The following is a 19,505-nucleotide window of genomic DNA, read 5'->3' as shown; positions in this document are numbered from 1 at the left end:
GTTTTTTGGTAGATGACTGATAATAGAGGCACGGTCAACGTTCGAAAATATAATTTCACCTAATTTGTTGCTAATAATTTAATAGTTTTGGCTGATCAATTAGTTAATTAAATTCAAATTAAATGCTTAAGTAGCAAAAAGGACAAAATAATATTAAAATGGAAAAAATAAAAAAGTTTCGCCCGAGCAGGGACTTGAACCCTGGACCCTTGGATTAAAAGTCCAATGCTCTACCGACTGAGCTACCCGGGCCGGTGAAAAATGTGACGTTAAAATAGAGGTAGTACTAAAACCTATTTTATTAATAAAAACTCCCAACTGGTTTCTTTGTCTATTTATTTTTTCACATTAATTTGACGACCTTGTGGTGTATAAGGAGGTACCCACTTTTATTTTAATCTGCCGATCGTGAGTCTGCACAATTAAAATGGCAAATGTTAAGTAGGCTTATTAATTCCAGAAAATGTCGTTTACAAGTTGATTTTACTACTTAAATGTGTCTATTTTCACGCATTTACACGATAAATCAATAAACAAAGAAATAATTGTGTTGACCAGGTATAGTCTACAATGTTTGCAACTCATTAACGGAACAATATGTGTTTGGTACTTGTATTTTTTGCAGACATTTTGCGGACAGACACAATAATGGACAACCTTGCACAATCGTATCTATAAATAGTACACAAACGGGACATTTAACTTGTCTATTCAACTGCTGAAAGTTTAATTATTGGAAATGCCGGATCCCATTCATTTCAAGTGACTGTCAATAAACGTTTCGATTCACACTACACGACAATCGATTTATTATTGATTTATGCACATTGCACAACGAAACAATTCCGTTTAAACATCGACGAAGACAATGGGACGCGGGGAAATCCCCCGCCTTAGATAAAACGTTTCCGTGAATCGTCGGCATAAGGATTCCTTTATTTTATCGGCGACGTTAAAATTGAGAGCGGCACAAACCGGTCGATTGTGTCGTCCCAGAATCAGATGCAAGTGCAACGAGCGACGCATCCTTTAACCTGAATACCGATGATGTTTTCTGCACAGGCACGTACTTGGCACTCAGATTTCGATTGGGAAAGTCCGTCGATGTGGAAAATTTTAGTGGTTACTGCACTGTGGTACCTTGTGGGTTACTTATTTGGAAATGTCGATTAAGTTGTAACAGATGTTTTAGAATATTTTTGTTTGGGTTGGCCAGAAATGTGCAAATGTCAAAACAATAAAACTAGAGAAAAAAAAGTATCGCCCGAGCAGGGACTTGAACCCTGGACCCTTGGATTAAAAGTCCAATGCTCTACCGACTGAGCTACCCGGGCTACATAATTAAACCTAAAAAATTACTTTTTTGAAGATAATTTATAAAGTAAACTCAATATCTTCCTACAAACAACTCAGAAATATGATATGTTACCCTGCGCATGCGTGTAACTAGTGCGCTGGCGCAGTAGATAGGCACAGACACGCCCTCTACCTTCTAAGGATAAGGAACATATGCGCATGCGTCATGGTTAAGAAGAGTTCACACCCAATAGGTTAGCTTATTTCATTTGGACCATAATAAAAATTTATATGAATAGCCATACATATTGAAAGTATTATCTATTTACATAAAGTAGAAACAAACCTAAATTATTACTAACTTGAACTTATTCAAAACAAATATTAATTAATTAAACTTCTGTTATACAATAAATAATAAAAGATAGGATATCAAGCAAAAAATATGTAAAGTCAATACTATTACTGACCTTCATTAATAATATTTACACGTTCGACCGAATCTACTTAACTAATGAAATAGCACAGAAACAAAAAAACTGAAAATTATAAAATTGTTTCGTCCCACCGATGAATAAAGTTATGCGACATATCTCAAGCAAACATTGTTAAAAAATGTTGAACGTTCTGTCATCAAGGCCATTTGCAATTGTATGCGTTTTAAATTAGGTCCAATTTTAATTTTGAATGGCCAACAATTTTATTGGTATTTCTCAATCGATCCTCGATTTACATTCAATACAAACAATCAGTTTAATTATCCGTGAGATTTATTCGAACGGAAGGTTTTGTTAAATACAAAAAAAAACGGTTACGGTTAATTATTCATGATGGAATAGTTTCTGTTTGTTGAGTTAGATGGGATAAATAGAAAGATGGCGTCGAAAATGGACATCTAGGATTGGAATGCATAGCCAGGGTGGCTGGTCGTTAAGTGAAATAAATAATAAAGATAATGAAATTAAGATACGATAAATAAATATTAAAGCTGTGAGAGAAATTAAGATACGATAAATAAATATTAAAGCTGTGAGATTACAATAATTAAATATTAATAATTTTAGTTTGAAACTGAGAACAACTACAATGATAATTAAAATCAAACTACTATAGAATTAATGATGGTTGACATGGGGTAGCTTCTCTTAGAAGGATGTGGGCGTGTCTCTCCTCCTACCGTTGCAAGGAAGTGGGCGTAGATTATACGTTCTCACCACGCAAGCGCATCAGATTATGCGCATGCGGGTTGTAATCGATTTACCCTAGTGTATTTATTTGTAAATTACCAAATGCCTTTAAAAATGTGATTTTTTAGGTTTAAATGTATAGCCCGGGTAGCTCAGTCGGTAGAGCATTGGACTTTTAATCCAAGGGTCCAGGGTTCAAGTCCCTGCTCGGGCGATAATCTTTTTTCAATTATTTTAATATTATTATTTCAGTAGTTTCATATATAATTCTATGTAAATCTTGTGTATGTTAATGTTATTAAAATTATTATTTTTTAATTGGTTGGAACTATCTCCGGGTGTATGCAGGAAAGAGGACGACTTTGTGATATTTGTCTTATAGAGAAGAGTTTATTTTCTACAAGCATTTAAAACAGTAATTTTTCAAATTTAATTAATTACCCTGGAAAGCTCAATGGGCAGAGCACTGATTTTTGAAACCAAAGAACCAAGATTCAAGTCCCTGTTCAGGCGGTAATTTTTATTCAAAAGGTATAAGCAATTATTTTTACATAAAAAATTGTTCTGATATAATTTTTCAGATAAAATATATGGAATTGTTTGTTGTGTCATGTCGGTATTTTGCGTACCATCGTTTTCACTGAGCTGTAACTAATATTATTAATTTTAAGTGGCTTCGTACGTAATTCTAACAATGTTAGACTTTCAGTATATGTGTTGTTAGTCAAAGTATTATTTTTTAATTATGGTTGAAAATAATAAATGCTTTAAAGGAAGAACTCCACATTATTATACAGAACGCTGAACTTCTACAACTTCTATGTGGATGCAAGAGAGTGGAAAGGCTTTGTGACACGTGTCTGATAGAGGACACTCTCCGCCCACTTTTAGAAGGAAGTGGGCGTGTACTATATCACTACGCAAGCGCACTAGATTCTGCGCATGCGCAGTGTGCTATAAGTATACATTTTTGCCTTTAAAAAAGTGATTTTTTAGGTTTAATTATGTAGCCCGGGTAGCTCAGTCGGTAGAGCATTGGACTTTTAATCCAAGGGTCCAGGGTTCAAGTCCCTGCTCGGGCGATACTTTTTTACCTGACCTCTGGAATATGTATGCACATTAATCAGACACGTGCAACAAATTAACTTTACCATAGTGTTGCGGACATTTGATCCAAACGGCCGATCATATGTCACAGATTAGCTGTACATAATCTGTTTATGGCAGTGCGAATTCAAATTAATTTTCTTGTAAAGGGCCCCCGGGTTTGTGTGCCATGAATCTTTAATCATCGCATCATGTTAATTCGATAACTGTCACGCACATGTGTGTGTGTCACGTGTCCGTCTGTAAACTTTCCATTGTAGCTAATTGATAATTGTACGTTTCATTGAAGATATTCGCTGCCTCTTTATTGTACGAAATAAAACATAACCATAACTGAAATGTGACCAACAGAACAATGGTGACTTTGATAAGCGTAGTAATATAACAGTGATCATTGTTCCGAGATGTTTTGCTACCGGTATACTCGACACGCGTTATTGCACAATTTTATCAGGCGACCTTAATAACCGCCACACTTCCTAGAAATGTTCCCGTGTTTTAGGTAGGTTTTTCTCGGGTGGAATTCCACGTTTCCTGTCGCGAACCTTGACCGCAACTGTGACGTCGGAATTGTTACAACTTTTTAATGGACAGAAGTTAAATCAACACGCATCGTGTGTAAACACAAGGAGGAAGTTCGTTTCCATCGGTTTTTTTTTTGGAACGGGTTCAAGTCAGAGTTGACGCACGCACTTTTCAACACGTGATTATTTGAGGAAAACCATTATTTCGGGACCGGTTTCCTTTTCTATTATTATTATTCGTTGTGATATACACACAGAGAGTGGTAAAATTTAATTTTGTACACAAAACATTGAAACTACTTTATTGTGTGGTTGCAAAATCACATTTTCATTCACCAAAAGCAATTACGGGCGTCCAAGACCGTGACATATTAATTCAAGCTTGAATGATGGTCTAAATTAAAAATGTCGTTCTTGTATTGTTACATACTCCTGACCCATATAGTCTATTTAATTTAATGAGTGGCAAAAAAAGTATCGCCCGAGCAGGGACTTGAACCCTGGACCCTTGGATTAAAAGTCCAATGCTCTACCGACTGAGCTACCCGGGCTATACGATTAAGCCTGAAAGTGCATCTTTTTAAATGCACTCATTATACCACATCATGGTGAACGTACCATAATATATGGTATGAAGTAAATAAAATTCTTCATTTTATTTCCTATATACAATTATACTTTAGTACAATAACATTATAGTATTCAACAGGTATAAAGGTTTTATTATTTCTTTTCGAGGAGTACTTGGTTCTAGGTTCTTGCAGGTACTCACAATTTACATAAACGATTGTGGTAAAAGATTTCTTCATTTATTTATATTTATATTGATAATATAAACACATATATCGAAAACTTTAATTTTGTGACATTTTGTGCATGCGCAAAATCTAATGCGCTTGCGTAGTGATATAGAATACGCCCACTTCCTTCTAAGAGTGGGGGGAGAGTGTCTTCATCAGACACGTGTCACAAAGCCTTTCCTCTCTCTTGCATCCACATAGAAGTTGTAGAAGTTCAGCGTTCTGTATAATAATGTGGAGTTCTTCCTTTAAAGCATTTACTACTTTCAACCATAATTAAAAAATAATACTTTTACTAACAACACATATACTGAAAGTCTAACATTGTTAGAATTACGTACGAAGGCACTTAAAATTAATAATATTAGTTACAGCTCAGTGAAAACGATGGTACACAAAATACCGACATGACACAACAAACAATTCCATATATTTTATCTGAAAAATTCTATCAGAACAATTTTTATGTAAATGTAATTGGTTAAACCTTTCCATTATAAATTACCATCTGAACAGGGACCTGAATACTGGATATTTGTATTTAAAGATCAGTGTTTTGCCCATTATCTGGGACATATATTTGAAAAATTACTTTTTTAAATGCTTGTAGAAAAGAAACTCAATATATACCTGTAAAGTGTGAAGAAAGATGATTCGGCTGCTCTGCGCATGTGCACTGTCCACTGTGCTTGTGTGGTGAATATATACAGACACGCCCACATCCTTTTAAGAGTAAGATATACTATTAGTTTAAAGTCGTCTTCTCTCTTGCTTCTACATGGAGATAGTTCCAACCATAATTAAAAAATATTCTTAACAACATATACAAGCTTTACATAGAATTATATATGGAACTACTAAAATAATTGACCAAATATTTAGAAAAAAGTTATCGCCCGAGCAGGGACTTGAACCCTGGACCCTTGGATTAAAAGTCCAATGCTCTACCGACTGAGCTACCCGGGCTACACAATTAAACCTAAAAAATCATTTTTTTAAAGTCAGTTGTAAAATGTACAAATAAATACAATATATTCCTGTAAAGTATGCCTTAAGGTAAACGTATTACAGTGCGCACGCGCGTAATCTAGTGCGCTTGCGTGGTGAGAACGTATAGACACGCCCACTGTTCTCACTGCCATGATGAATATATACCTATTTTTGTTCTGCGCATGCGCATAATCTGGTGCGCTTGCGTGTTAAATAGATACGGATACGCCCACATCCTTCTAAGAGTAGGGAAAACACTGTCCTGTCTAAAATTATATTGATTTTCAGTTCTTATTCCGTTCAACACGAGATTATTTGAGATAATTTATAATTTTGGACTGGTTAATTTTGTATACAAAGTGTCCTTGTTTTTTTTCATCAACTTGGAAATTGTAGAAATAGAACATACCACATAAAAATACGTATTTTTTTGTTTAAAACATTTGTTAGCTTCGACCATCAATAAAAAATAATATTATGAATAACAACACATACGTTGAAAGCCTAACATAATTAGATAACATATGAAACTAATTAAAATTAGTAAAATTAGTTCATTATAAACGATAGTACAAAAAATTACCTACATGCTACAACAAACAATTCCACTTATACTATCGGAAAATTCCGCTTGAACGGTTTTCCTAGGCAAAACTAATTCGTGGATATGTGTCGAAATTAAAAATATTATCGCCCGAGCAGGGACTTGAACCCTGGACCCTTGGATTAAAAGTCCAATGCTCTACCGACTGAGCTACCCGGGCTCGCATTTTCTAAATCACACGGTCGCCGAGTCGGACGGGAATCGATCGACAAAATCGACCGATTTTAAAGTGGCACATAAATTGCGGCCGCACCGAATCGATGTCGCATATAAATAAAACCCCGGGGCTGTCGAAAAAGTCGCCTTCTGGCTCCCGGCCAGTCCGCAGAACCACATAAATTAAAACCGGACGTTAATGGTCGAACGTTATTATTTGAGCGACAAATCCCGTGGAATGTTTCGCTGGAACTTTCCTCTATATATATTGATTCGAATGGATTTTTTTCGGTCGCTGTTTACTGTCTACAATCACGTTTATGCATATCAGTGGGCAAAAGGATTAATTAAATAAATTTACGAACGCAATTAGACGCGAAATGTTTGTAAATTCGGTTCGACTAACTTTTTATGTGTCTCTTGGCGTTCGGAAAAAGCGGACACGTGTCTGTGTTCAATCGAGTCAATTTCCAGATTTAATGCGTCGATTTTGCCCTCGGGAGTCTGCAAATAAAGCGGGGCATTAGCCGAGTCGGGGGTTCCCAGCGGGATAACGTGCACACAACGATATTTTCAGACTGTTATTTCCAGTTATGTTAATTGTTAAGGAAAATATCGTACAAGGAAGACAAACGAACATTATTATTATGGTCGTTAAACAATATTGTTTTTTATCACCTTGGAATAGTTGGGTTTTACGCAACGTTTTCGAGAATTATTTTCGGTTTCGATTTTCGACATGGCAAATTAGGGACACGTGCCGGGATAGCGAATTAGTTTAATTGAATACGAATTGAAGCAAATTTTGCACAATTGGCTTAATGGGAACTCTGGAAGGTAATGCCAACGATTTATATTTGGAAACACGTGCGCAATTACGTTTTGTATTTCTGTTTTAGATGTATTACACTATAAATTTTAATGTTTAATTACTGTAGTTTGACATAGTTTCAAATTCTCACAAATTATTAGCTTATCAGTCTTAAATTATCGTAATTTCAAATTCTTGTGGTTATCTCTGTTTTAAATTAACTTAATATTTAATAAATGTAGTTTTACATACTTTAAAATTGTCCAAATAATAAATTGTTATTAATTATTATTATCATTAATTATTATCTTGTACTATTACAGTTTTAATACAATTTAATAATTGTCTCACTTCCCTTGAAGAGAAATTATTATAATATTTTATTAGTGAATGTAATTATGTAATCAGATTATCAAATAGGCTCATTAATTAATCATTTTAACTTATTACAATTTCAAATTATCTAAATGGTTTCAATATTCGATTATTGTGATTCTATTTTTATCACAGTTTTAAAATAAAACTACTTATATTTAATGTTTAATTATTGTAGTCTTAAATTATTGCAGCTTCTCATAAGTATCTTAGATTTGCTGTGTTGTCTTAATTTATTATTTTATTTTGGTTACAACTTGTTTGTCTATCTAATTATTGTAGTCACATTTTATTATAAATCATAAAATTATTATAGTTTTACAATAAAATTATCTTAATATTTAAATTTCTTAACTAATTCATTTTAAAGGTCATAATTTATTGCTGTTCCTAATTATATCAGTATTTAATTACTATAGCCTAATAATTAATTAATACATTTTAAATTGTCTCATTAATATTCACTCTTTAGTGTAATTTTTATCACTCTTACTATTAAATTGTTGTAGTTATATTTAATTATACTAGTTTTGAATTATTTTATTATTTAAAAATTGTAGTCTTTCTTGTCACAATTTTAATCTCTTAAAGGGAATATTTTTAGTTACTTCATTTTATTGTAGTCTTGTTATTGTTATTTATTACTTAATATTAATTGTTTGTATGTATTGTAAGTATTTGTTAATAAAGTATTTAATGTATATTTGGATTCTGTGCTTATCTGATCTACTCCCCAACCCCCAATAAGTCACATGTGTGATAGTATTTATTTTACTATAATTTCAAATTTTCTGTTAATTGATTAATAAAAATTTATACTACTTTCAAATTATTTCATTGTCACTTTAAAATTATTTTACCATTTTATTATTATTGTTTTGTTTTAGTATATTTTAAGTTATTTCATTAGTGTTAGTGTTATATAATTGTAGTCATCCTTTATTGTGGTCTTATTATTTAGTTGTTCTTACTTATTACAGTGAATATATATGAAATATATGAAATATTTATTTTATGTATGTATTGTATTTATTTTACTACTGTAGTGTAGTATACTCTTATTTTAATACATTTTAAGTTAATTCATTATCGGTGTTAGAATATTGTAGTCATCCTTTATTGTAGACTTATTATTCAGTCATTTTTACTTATTACAGGGAATATGTTCAAAGAAATATTTATTTTATGTAGGTATTGAATTAATTTTCTACAGTTTCAAAATTTCTCAGAAATTAATTAATAAAAGTCTTCATTTATTGTAGTTTCAAATTGTTTCATTGTCACCTTCAAATTATTTTAAGTGTAAATCATTCTAGTCACTTTTAAAATAGTTTTTAATTATTTTATTATTTAATTATTTAGAGATTGAGTCTGTTTGAGGAAATATTTAATGTTGTATAATACTATTTTATTTTAAAAGTAATTTATTTATTACAGAACTTAATTTAATTTCATGTTATTTCGGTATTTAATTATTGTAGCCTTATTTTTAAGTTATTTCATTATTGGTTTAATGTTATTTCAAATTATTTCAATATTTAAATAGTGTAATTTTACTTAATAATTATAGTAATTATAAAATTATTGTAGTTTTATTATGGTGTATTATTAATTGTCTTAAAATTAACTGTAATTTCTGTATTTTTTATTGTAGTTTTACTGTATCACAAATTCTTACTAGACCAATATTAGATTATTGTAGCTTTGTTTTACATTACCGCAGCTTTTAATTCTACATTGTAGTCTTACTACATCATGCTTTTAAAAGCCAAATATTTATTTATTGAGTCTCACTTTATCAGTTTTTTAAATTGTGCAATTTTTTCATTATTTTTTATATTTAATAATTGTAATCACACTTTATTATAGCTTAAAATTAATCGAAGTTAATCGGATATTATTGTAGTTTTACTGTTACATTTTCAAATACTTATTGGTCGCCTTAATATTTGTATTTTTATTATGTGTACCCTTAATTATTGGTTTTAATATGTAACCTTTAAAAGAAAATTTATTGCCCTGTTTTATAATTCAATTAAGTTTTATAAATCAATTCTTCTGCCATGTTTAGAATCTTCTGCGGATTACATTAAAACCTCATCAACCACTGCACCGTTCCCGAAGATCAGTGGACCAACGACATCCAACAAGACCACTTGAAATACGGTCCTGGTCGTTCGCAAGAGTTACCTCTACCTCTTCATACCAGTTTATATTTATACATTCGGTCGCGTTGCCGCAAGAACAGTTTCCGAAGTGGAATAGTAGTGGTGCGGTGCTTCTGGCACTCCACACAGACTATAACCGTATGAAACAAAGCCGGAACCGTGGCCGAAATAAAGAAAAACAACAACAACAAAAAGGAATCCGCGTCGTGCCGTCGGGGTGGTGGTGTTTTGTGAAAGTGGCGCCGGATCGGGCGTTCGAGCTGGCACCGATTCGATGTGAGTTTTGAGCCAAATGTCGATTTTGTTGTATGGATGCGGTTTTGTGTAACAGTTGCATAAGTATTGGGAAAAAACGATGTGATGGTAAACAGATCGCAGTGATCGGGAGTTAAATAGTTGGGTAAATAAATATTATTTGATTGGGTGTGGAGAAATATTGACAAATCGAAGATTTTATTTGTTTAATTGTTGGCTGATTGTTTTGGTTTGCGGTTGTGTCGGGTAAACATGTTAAACGTCGAGTTAAACAAGTTATTACGATCCTGTAGTGTCGTTAATTGTAATTATAATAATAATTATTGTTATTGTTTTGATGGGAATTTTTGCTTATGTTAAAATTTCATTGAAACTTACAACTGTGAACGTTAAAATTAGATTAAAGTGAAGGGAATGATTGTATACAAAAATAAATAATCGAAATTGTGGGAAATTAAACAGTAAATATTTAGAAATACATTAAATAATGCTCTGTAATGATATTAAGAGATTTTGTTAAACCAATTGTTTGTAGAACAATAAAATTTAAAAAATATTCTATTATTACTTACTTCGTCATAATTTGTTTCAAGTAATTTTATATTATTCTAGAATTAATATAATTATCAATTATATTAGTTTTGAATTGTTTTATTATTCAATTATTGTAGTCCTTCTTAATATAATTTAAATCTGTTTAAGATAATATTTATTGTAGTATTCATTTATTAAAATTTTCTCAATAATTGATTTATTAAAGTCTAATTTGTTGTAGTTCCAAATTATTCCAGCATTTAATTATTGTGATCTTATTTTAATACATTTTAAGTTGTCTCATTAACAGTGTAACATTATTGTAGTATAGGTTTTTAAAAGTTTTAATTTGTTGGAGTTTTGATCTATTCCATTGTCAGACACAAATAATTATAAATTATTTTAGTCTCTCTTTATTGTACCTTTTATGAATCTTACTATTAAATTATTATAGTTATATTTAATTATGAATTGTTTTATTATTCAATTATTGTAGTCTTTCTTATCTGTTTAAGGATATTTTTAATGTAGTACTAATTTATTATAATTTCTAATTTTCTCAGTAATTGGTTTATTAAAGTCTCTAATTTATTGTAGTACCAAATTATTCCAGTATTTTATTATTGTAGTCTTATTTTAATACATTTTAAGTTATCTCATTAACAATGTTGCATTATCGTAATTAGTTTTTAAGAAGTCGCAGTTTCAAATTGTTTTATTGCCAGAACTTGTTTGCACATAAAATTATTGTAATTTTAATACAGTTTCAATTTTTTTATACAATTATTTCTACATATTTTGAATTGAATATTACCCATTTTAGCTGTTGTGTATTTCATTATTTGGAGTTAAATAAAGAGCACTTATCTGTTATTAATAAAACACGGACTGATTCTGTTGATGGAACACTTAAAACAAGGATTAATCAACAAAAAAACCCTAAGAAGAAACATAAACTTTAGACAGGTCAAACACAAAATCATAGGTTATGTTGTTGTTTATTCCTCCACAGTTCAAGTGTTTGAATATTAACGTTTAATAATTAATTAATTAAGTTGTTTGTTGAAAACTTCAAATAGTGAAAGCATATGAAAAAGAGACAAACATAGAAAAAATACAATAGAAGTTAATTTATTTATTTGTTACATATCAATATTCAAACCCTTAAACTGTGGAGGAATTAATAACACATAAACAACAACATAACCAACAAAAATATGCGTCCAGCAAAAAAGTTTGTGCCTTACTTCTTCGATGTTAATTATTATTTAATTGTTGTTTCAAGTGAACAATTGGCCGAAATTATGTACGTTTTAATCTATTCATTATTTTTTGGCCTATAAGTAATATAATTGAAGTTTTAAAAACTATTTTTTTTTTTAATTTTAATAATTATTTTTGCAGGGACAATTTGTCTAAGCATTTAATTGTAGTTAAGTCTTTTATCAGTGTTAATATATTAATATTGCTTTGTCACAGTCTCACATTATTTTAATAATATATTAATCTATCATTGTTTTGAATTTTCTCAGCAACTGATTTATCTTAATCAATATTTTTTATTGTTAATTTATTAATCTTTTTAAATTGTCCCATATTTGATTAATGCAGCATTATTTTAATGGCTAATCATTTTTTATTGTAGTTATTAATTGTTTTATGATTTTTTAATGGTTTATTTAAGAATAAACTGGTTTGTTTTAGCATTACATATTACTTTTATTGTCTGTGTTTGTCATTATCAGTGTTAAATTGTTGTAGTCCTACATTGTGGCTGTATTAAGTTATTTTAATTGTAAATTATTTTAATAATTTTTATTATAGTTTTGAATTGTCCCGACATTTTACACTTATTTTATCAAACTTTTTTGATATTGAATTTAATTGAGAATATCAAATATTGTTCAGCATTATATTTTAATCTACTGGATCTCTACGATGACTCAGATACTAATTGAGTTGCCTTGGCATCCTATGCCATCTCTACTTAATGCTAGAGTCCTTCCAAAGTCTGTGAAGGATGGCTACATTTTGAAATATGATGTTCAATCAGTTCAATCCAAATAAATCGGTTAAGTTCAAAGATTTTACTTCAAAGTAATCCTCTAAATATAAGGCATTATTCTGGAAAACTGGATTAAGAATTCTCCCTAGGTAAAGCCATTAATGGGGTTCCATAATTTTCAGAGCGTAACAGTGGAAGATCAAATTACCTCATACAAAAATTATAACATTCGTAAGGGTACCTCAAACCTGAGCAGATTAGGAGAAGGATTAAGAGAACAACAGTTGCTCATATATTGGGTAATTGTTTAAACAATGAAATCTGCAGAAAATCAAATAACCAAAAGAAATCTCATAGAAATTCTAAGAGATCTTTCAAACTTTTGTCATATAAAGCCTCTTTTCAAACAAATAAAGCTGTATGACCTAATTTAGATATCCAAACCATAAAAATGTACTTCTGAAACTGCCAATAACCGTCCAAGGTTGATGCTGTATTTTTTGTTTAAATAAGAAAATATTAATTAACAAACTTATTACTTTACTTTTGGTTCATTTACATTGGAATTGTTGACAAGTTTCTCTTCCACGAACGTCCGTTTCCTTGTTGTAACCAAATCTCCTTTGCAAATGTGCAAACATATTAATTACCGTTCTTGGTAAGTTATTTGCGAATTAGAATATACGCCGGCAAACTATAGTTACTAGTTTGTAATGGAGGTTGTTTTCGTCTGCACTAAAATTATGTATCTGGAGCGTCGGTATTACAATAGGTTTAATTTCGTTCGGCTGAGAACTGGGTTTATGGAGTGGACGAGATGGATTTTCACTGTTACATGCGGGCCAATGTTGCAAGCAAAACTGAGAACGTGATTAGAATTATTATAAAATCGATACGAGTATTTGTGTATTGTAATTCACACCATTTTATATATGTTAAGATGGTTCGAACGTAGACATGACATTATCAGGACTAATGTTGAATAATAACAATTCAATATCAAGGAAATTTGTTAAAATAAGTGTAAAATTAAGTAATTAAGTAATAAGACAATTCAAAATTGTGATAAAAATGATTAGAATGAGTTACAATTAAAATAACTTAAGACATTCGCAGTGGAAGGATTTCAGCATCAAATACAGAGGACATAGAATGCCAAGGCGAGTTAGTTAGTGCCTGTATGGATGGTAGAGGTCCAGTAGATTAAGAAATAATTCATTCTTCATTTTTCTATATTTTGTCAGTGTTCAAAAAAAATTTCGCCCGAGCAGGGACTTGAACCCTGGACCCTTGGATTAAAAGTCCAATGCTCTACCGACTGAGCTACCCGGGCTATAAAAATAAACGCGAAAAATTACCGATTACTCTGCGCTTGCGCATAATCTAGTGGTCATGCGTGGTAATATAAATGTAGTACACACCCACTTCCTGCTAAGAGTAGAGGGAGACACTGTCCTTCTCTGTCAGATACGTGTCACAAAGCCTCTTTCACCCATATAGAGGTTGTAGAGGTTGAACGTGGATTCATTTAAAACATTTATTATTTTCAGCCATAATTAAAAAATTATTTTATGACTAACAACACATGCACTGAAAGTCTGGCATAGTTAGAATTACGTACGAAGCCACTTAACATTAGTAATATTAGTTCCAACTCAGTAAAAATGATAGTACAAAAAATACCGACATGTCATGACAAACAATTACATATATTTTATCTGAAAAATTCTATCAGAACAATTTTTATGTAAAAGTAATTGGTTAAACCTTTCCATTAAAAATTGCCATCTGAACAGGGACCTGAATACTGGATATTTGGATTTAAAGATCAGTGTTTTGCCCATTGTGCTGTCTGGGACATATAATTAAATTTGAAAAATTACTTTTTTAAATGCTTGTAGAAAAGAAACTCAATATATACCTGTAAAGTGTGAAGAAAGATGATTCGGCTGCTCTGCGCATGTGCACTGTCCACTGTGCTTGTGTGGTGAATAGATACAGAAACGCCCACATCCTTTTAAGAGTAAGATATACTATTAGTTTAAAGTCGTCTTGTCTCTTGCTTCTACATGGAGATAGTTCCAACCATAATTAAAAAATATTCTTAACAAGATATACAAGCTTTACATAGAATTATATATGGAACTACTAAAATAATTGATCAAATATTTAGAAAAAATTTATCGCCCGAGCAGGGACTTGAACCCTGGACCCTTGGATTAAAAGTCCAATGCTCTACCGACTGAGCTACCCGGGCTACATAAATAAACCTAAAAAATCACCTTTTTAAACTTAAAGCCCAAACCTCAACGTCATACGTGATTAAAAGTTTCGTTACCCCCTGAACCAATAATCAACGGTAACCATCAATAATATAACTTCCAGAATTAATTTGAATGCGGGTCTGTGTACGAGACCTTTTGCACGCTCCGTTCGAAAACAAAGATATGACCTCAGTTCACCATTAAAACCGACTGCACTTCGGCACGGACCAACCTTAACGCACACACGTGTATTTTTAGTACGGATCGACCTACCGCAACGGTTAACGAACCGCAGCTTCCAATTTCTGGACAAGTGGACTCAAAATTCAATCACTTTCATCAATGTTATTATTATTATTAGCGTTTAAATAAAATACGTTGACGTTGCACTTTTTTAGTGGGACAAACGTCGGATCTGAGGGTACAGAGTTCAAGTCTCTGGTCATCGTAATCTTTTGCCGTCAATATTAATTAACGTTTTTAATGTGAGGCTCGTTAAATTTTATAATTATGTGAACTGTAATTTACGGTTTCTTAAATTACACGTTTAATTAGTGCCAGTTTTAATTAGAAATTAATTTGTATTGTTTATTGACCGACGAATTTTACGTACAATTGTTAACAAACTTATTGATATTCAAGAAGAAAAAAGCCATTAACTGTCTCACAACCTTCATTCACGAACAATTAATTAAACTAATTATTGCCAATAAATTTCTCACATGTGTATAATTATTAAGCAACACTATGAGAGGTTCAATAAATCTAAACGTGCACAATTATTACCACACGTAACGGACAATTAATAAGATCAAATCCGCAATTAAAACCGTAAAAGTGCAGGCGTACAAGTGTGCTGGCTTCAGGAAACGGAAAATCACCCGACGGCGTTGTTTAAATTCGTGCAACTTTTGCAACGCTACCCAAGACGACATTGACACGTGGTGAAAAAGTGCACACACAAACTGACGTATCGAAAAGTTCGTTTCAGGCTTGAGTTGCGTCTTTTTTATTGTTTCAGGTGGAATTCAGGAATTGAACGTCGACTAATTAAGGTCCGAAACCGATTAAACCATAGGCCGATTGAAAACCGCAGTGCGGGGCACACTGACATTGACATTTTCTTACCGCCTCTTTAATCCCTCAACTAATTTTCTACATCGATGTGCACGGCAAAAATAAATTGTAATTGTGCGATGAAAGAACCGAGAGAACAAAAAATGCTGGTTTAATCTTTAAGGTCAATCGATTTGCGTTACAGTTTCTGCGTTTCGAACGCTAATGTGACAACCGGTGTCCTCCCTGTGTTTTTAATCCGACGAGATAATGGATTATTGTGTTCGAAAGAGACAACTTGTGCAACTTTCGAACAACAAGCGGACTGTTGTGTTGGAATTTGTGCGTGTGTCGTTCAAAATATTTTTTTTTGTTACGCTGGACTTTGACGTCACTGGTTGTGGTAACATAATGTTGATCTAAATTTCTACAATTATGTAAATTATTAAATAATTTACAGTGATTTTGTTGTATTTAACATTCCTGTTACTAGCAGAGTGACAATGTTTAAATTTATTAACTTAAAAATGTCATATTTTTAATGTTTTATAGCTTGAATGTAAATTGTTGCAATCTTGCTTCACTACAGTTTAAAATGTCTCAATATTTAATTATTGAAGTCTTATTCTCAAAATAATATTTCTACATATAATTTTTAAAAAAATATTTTGTAGTTTTAATAATACAATTATTGTAGTCTCACTTTATCACAGTTTAAAAATGTTCCAATATTTAATTATTGTCTTTTAACATTATCAGAATTTCAAATTATCTTAATATTTAACTATTACAGTCCCCCTTTATAATAGATTTATTTTTTTATACTAAATTATTGTAGTCGTACTTTATTATACTTTTAAAATGTTCCAATATTTAATCATAATATTCTTATTTTATCATATCCTCAAATTTTCTTAATATTAAATTATTGTAGTCTTACTTCATCATATTTGTAAAATATTCTAATATTTAATTACAGTCTTTTAACAGTATCAATTATTTTAATATTTAATTATAGTAGTCTCCCTTTATCACAGTTTTAAATTTTCTTAACATTAAATTATTGTAGTCGTACATCATTTTATTTTTAAAATATTCCAGTATTTAATTATTGTCTTTTAACAGTATAGAATTTTATATTATTTTAATATTTAATTATAGTATGCCCACTTTATCACAGCTTCCAATTCTCCTAACATTAAATTATTATTATTACTTTATCATATTTTTAAAATGTTCCAATATATATTTATTGTCTTATAATATTACAAGTGTCTCAAATTATCTTAATATTTAATTATTCTAATCTTCTTTTATCACAGTTTTAAATTCCCCTAACATTAAATTATTGTAGTCGTACTTCATGATATTTTTAAAATATTTCAATATTTAATTATTGTCTTTTAACAGTATTAGAATTTTATATTATGTTAATATTTAATTATAGTATGCCCACTGTAAAATAGTTTCAAATTCTCTTAACATTAAATTATTGTAGTCTTAATTCATCATATTTTTAAAATATTTCAATAATATTTAATATTATAAGTGTTATAAATTATCTTAATATTTAATTATTGTAGTTTTCCTTTTTCACAGTTTTAAATTCTCTTAACATTAAATTATTGTAGTCGTACATCAGTATATTTTTAAAATATTCCAATATTTAATTTTTGTCTTTTAACAGTATAAGAATTTTAAATTATTTTATCGTAACTTCAAATTCTCGTAACATTAAATTATTGTAGTCTTTTAATATTGCAAGTGCTTCAAATTATCTTAATATTTAATTATTGTAGTCTTCCTTTATCACAGTTTTAATTTCTTTTAACATCAAATTATTGTTTTTTAACATTATCAGTACATCAAATTATCTTATTAATTAACATTAAATTATTGTAGTCTTACTCCTTTATTGTCTTAATATTAAAATTATTGTAGTCTGTATTAAATCTTTAAAATATTAAATTGTTGTTCTTTCTGTTTTATGATTTCAATTACCTCAGTATTTTACATAATTATTGTAGCTTTACTTTATAACAATTTTAAATTGTGTTAACATTTTCATTATACTTTATTACGGTCTTACGTTGTTGTAATTTTAATTGTTATTACATAATTTAAATAATTTTGGGGAAATTTCCCATTGATGCCGGATTTGATGAGTGACTGAGGTCAATTGAACATCAAAACGCTTCTAAAAATATGCACCAACTAAAAATCACTTAGTTTTTTGACGTTCCAACGATATTCGGTTCAAAGTCAAGCTAGAAAATTGTGTGTGTGAAAAATGATTTTCTAAAATTAACCATATATCTATGCGGCAGCTCGGATGCAACGAATTGTGGGCAAAATAAAAAAGTGGCAGTTCCAATTTAGTGCCAACCTATAATTAAACTAAAATACCAATAATACCAGTTGACATTTGAAAATCCGTCATAAAACAACTGTTCGCGTGACGCAGGTTGGAAATAATGCACTTTCTAAATATGGTTAAGCCTATTTCCACTTTGTCGTTGAATTCCTTAAGAAAAAAATCGAACGTTTAAATACCAACGCTATTATTACTTATTATTTCCTATAAGCTGTCGACGTGCAATAAATTCGATTCGCACAAAACGAATATCCGATCCAAGGATGTTGTTGTCGTCTGTTGTCGCTTTTTAGCTGTGTTCACGTTTCCTTGTTTTGAGTTAATTAGCTGAAAACTTTTTTATGGCTGAATTTGTGTTAAGGTGCTTCAAATTTTCTAAAAGTTCATTGATTTTAACGTATTTTTAATAATTTTTCAATAGATTTTACTTATATAAATAGTTTGGTATAAGAAGACCTAAAGCTTTTGATTGAGATTCTCTCTAATTTAAAGTAAAACGAGTTTAAGGAGAAATTCTTTTAAAAAGACAAAATTCTTGTTAAAATACTATAAAATAATACTATACTACTATATAAAATATTTCTAAATGTACATTGATTTTATAATAATTTTTCAATAGATTTTACTTATATAAATTGTTTAGAATGAGATAAAATAAAGCTTTTGACTAAGAATCTGTCCAATTTAAAATAGGAATATTATTTAAAATTATCAAAATTTTGTTAAAATACTTTCATTTTTCAAAACTATATTGATTTTGAGTTATTTCTAATATTTTTTCAATAGATACCACTTATGTAAATTGTCGGATAAAAGAAGACCTAAAGCTTTTGATTGAGATTCTAATTTAAGGCAGAACGAGTTTTAGGAGAAATTATTTTAAAATGACCAAATTCTTATTAAAATATTGTAATTTTTACTAAATGTACATTGATTTTCTAATAGTTTTTCAATAGATTTTACTTATATAAATTGTTTAGTAAGTGATAAAATAAAGCT

The 19,505-nt window shown here is 30.3% G+C and overlaps 1 protein-coding gene and 9 non-coding genes across 11 annotated transcripts in view; 3 read left to right on the top strand and 7 right to left on the bottom strand.

Annotated features, from left to right (window-relative positions):
• Positions 1–179: 179 nt before the first annotated feature.
• Positions 180–252, bottom strand: Trnak-uuu (transfer RNA lysine (anticodon UUU)). Its single transcript has one exon. It is a non-coding gene; the product is annotated as a tRNA-Lys (tRNA).
• A 1,009-nt stretch (positions 253–1,261) lies between these two features.
• Trnak-uuu (transfer RNA lysine (anticodon UUU)) lies at positions 1,262–1,334 on the bottom strand. Its single transcript has one exon. It is a non-coding gene; the product is annotated as a tRNA-Lys (tRNA).
• A 1,290-nt stretch (positions 1,335–2,624) lies between these two features.
• Positions 2,625–2,697, top strand: Trnak-uuu (transfer RNA lysine (anticodon UUU)). The gene has a single exon. It is a non-coding gene; the product is annotated as a tRNA-Lys (tRNA).
• Positions 2,698–3,492: 795 nt separating this feature from the next.
• Trnak-uuu (transfer RNA lysine (anticodon UUU)) lies at positions 3,493–3,565 on the top strand. Its single transcript has one exon. It is a non-coding gene; the product is annotated as a tRNA-Lys (tRNA).
• A 1,027-nt stretch (positions 3,566–4,592) lies between these two features.
• Positions 4,593–4,665, bottom strand: Trnak-uuu (transfer RNA lysine (anticodon UUU)). The gene has a single exon. It is a non-coding gene; the product is annotated as a tRNA-Lys (tRNA).
• Positions 4,666–5,807: 1,142 nt separating this feature from the next.
• On the bottom strand, positions 5,808–5,880 carry Trnak-uuu (transfer RNA lysine (anticodon UUU)). The gene has a single exon. It is a non-coding gene; the product is annotated as a tRNA-Lys (tRNA).
• Positions 5,881–6,595: 715 nt separating this feature from the next.
• Positions 6,596–6,668, bottom strand: Trnak-uuu (transfer RNA lysine (anticodon UUU)). The gene has a single exon. It is a non-coding gene; the product is annotated as a tRNA-Lys (tRNA).
• A 3,456-nt stretch (positions 6,669–10,124) lies between these two features.
• Positions 10,125–19,505, top strand: part of LOC109606190 (alpha-1D adrenergic receptor) — a 44,046-nt gene continuing 34,665 nt past the window's right edge. For both annotated transcript variants that reach the window (XM_049968756.1, XM_049968758.1), the window contains exon 1: positions 10,125–10,294. The gene's annotated coding sequence lies outside the window, so the exon portion shown is untranslated. The remainder of the gene's footprint in view (positions 10,295–19,505) is intronic.
• Trnak-uuu (transfer RNA lysine (anticodon UUU)) lies at positions 14,073–14,145 on the bottom strand. The gene has a single exon. It is a non-coding gene; the product is annotated as a tRNA-Lys (tRNA).
• Trnak-uuu (transfer RNA lysine (anticodon UUU)) lies at positions 14,997–15,069 on the bottom strand. Its single transcript has one exon. It is a non-coding gene; the product is annotated as a tRNA-Lys (tRNA).

This window comes from Aethina tumida, chromosome 6 (assembly GCF_024364675.1).
Source record: "Aethina tumida isolate Nest 87 chromosome 6, icAetTumi1.1, whole genome shotgun sequence".
NCBI classification, from domain to species: Eukaryota; Metazoa; Arthropoda; class Insecta; order Coleoptera; family Nitidulidae; genus Aethina; species Aethina tumida.
The sequence above is the reverse complement of the archived record's forward strand: the minus strand, read 5'-3'. Positions and strand labels throughout refer to the sequence as shown.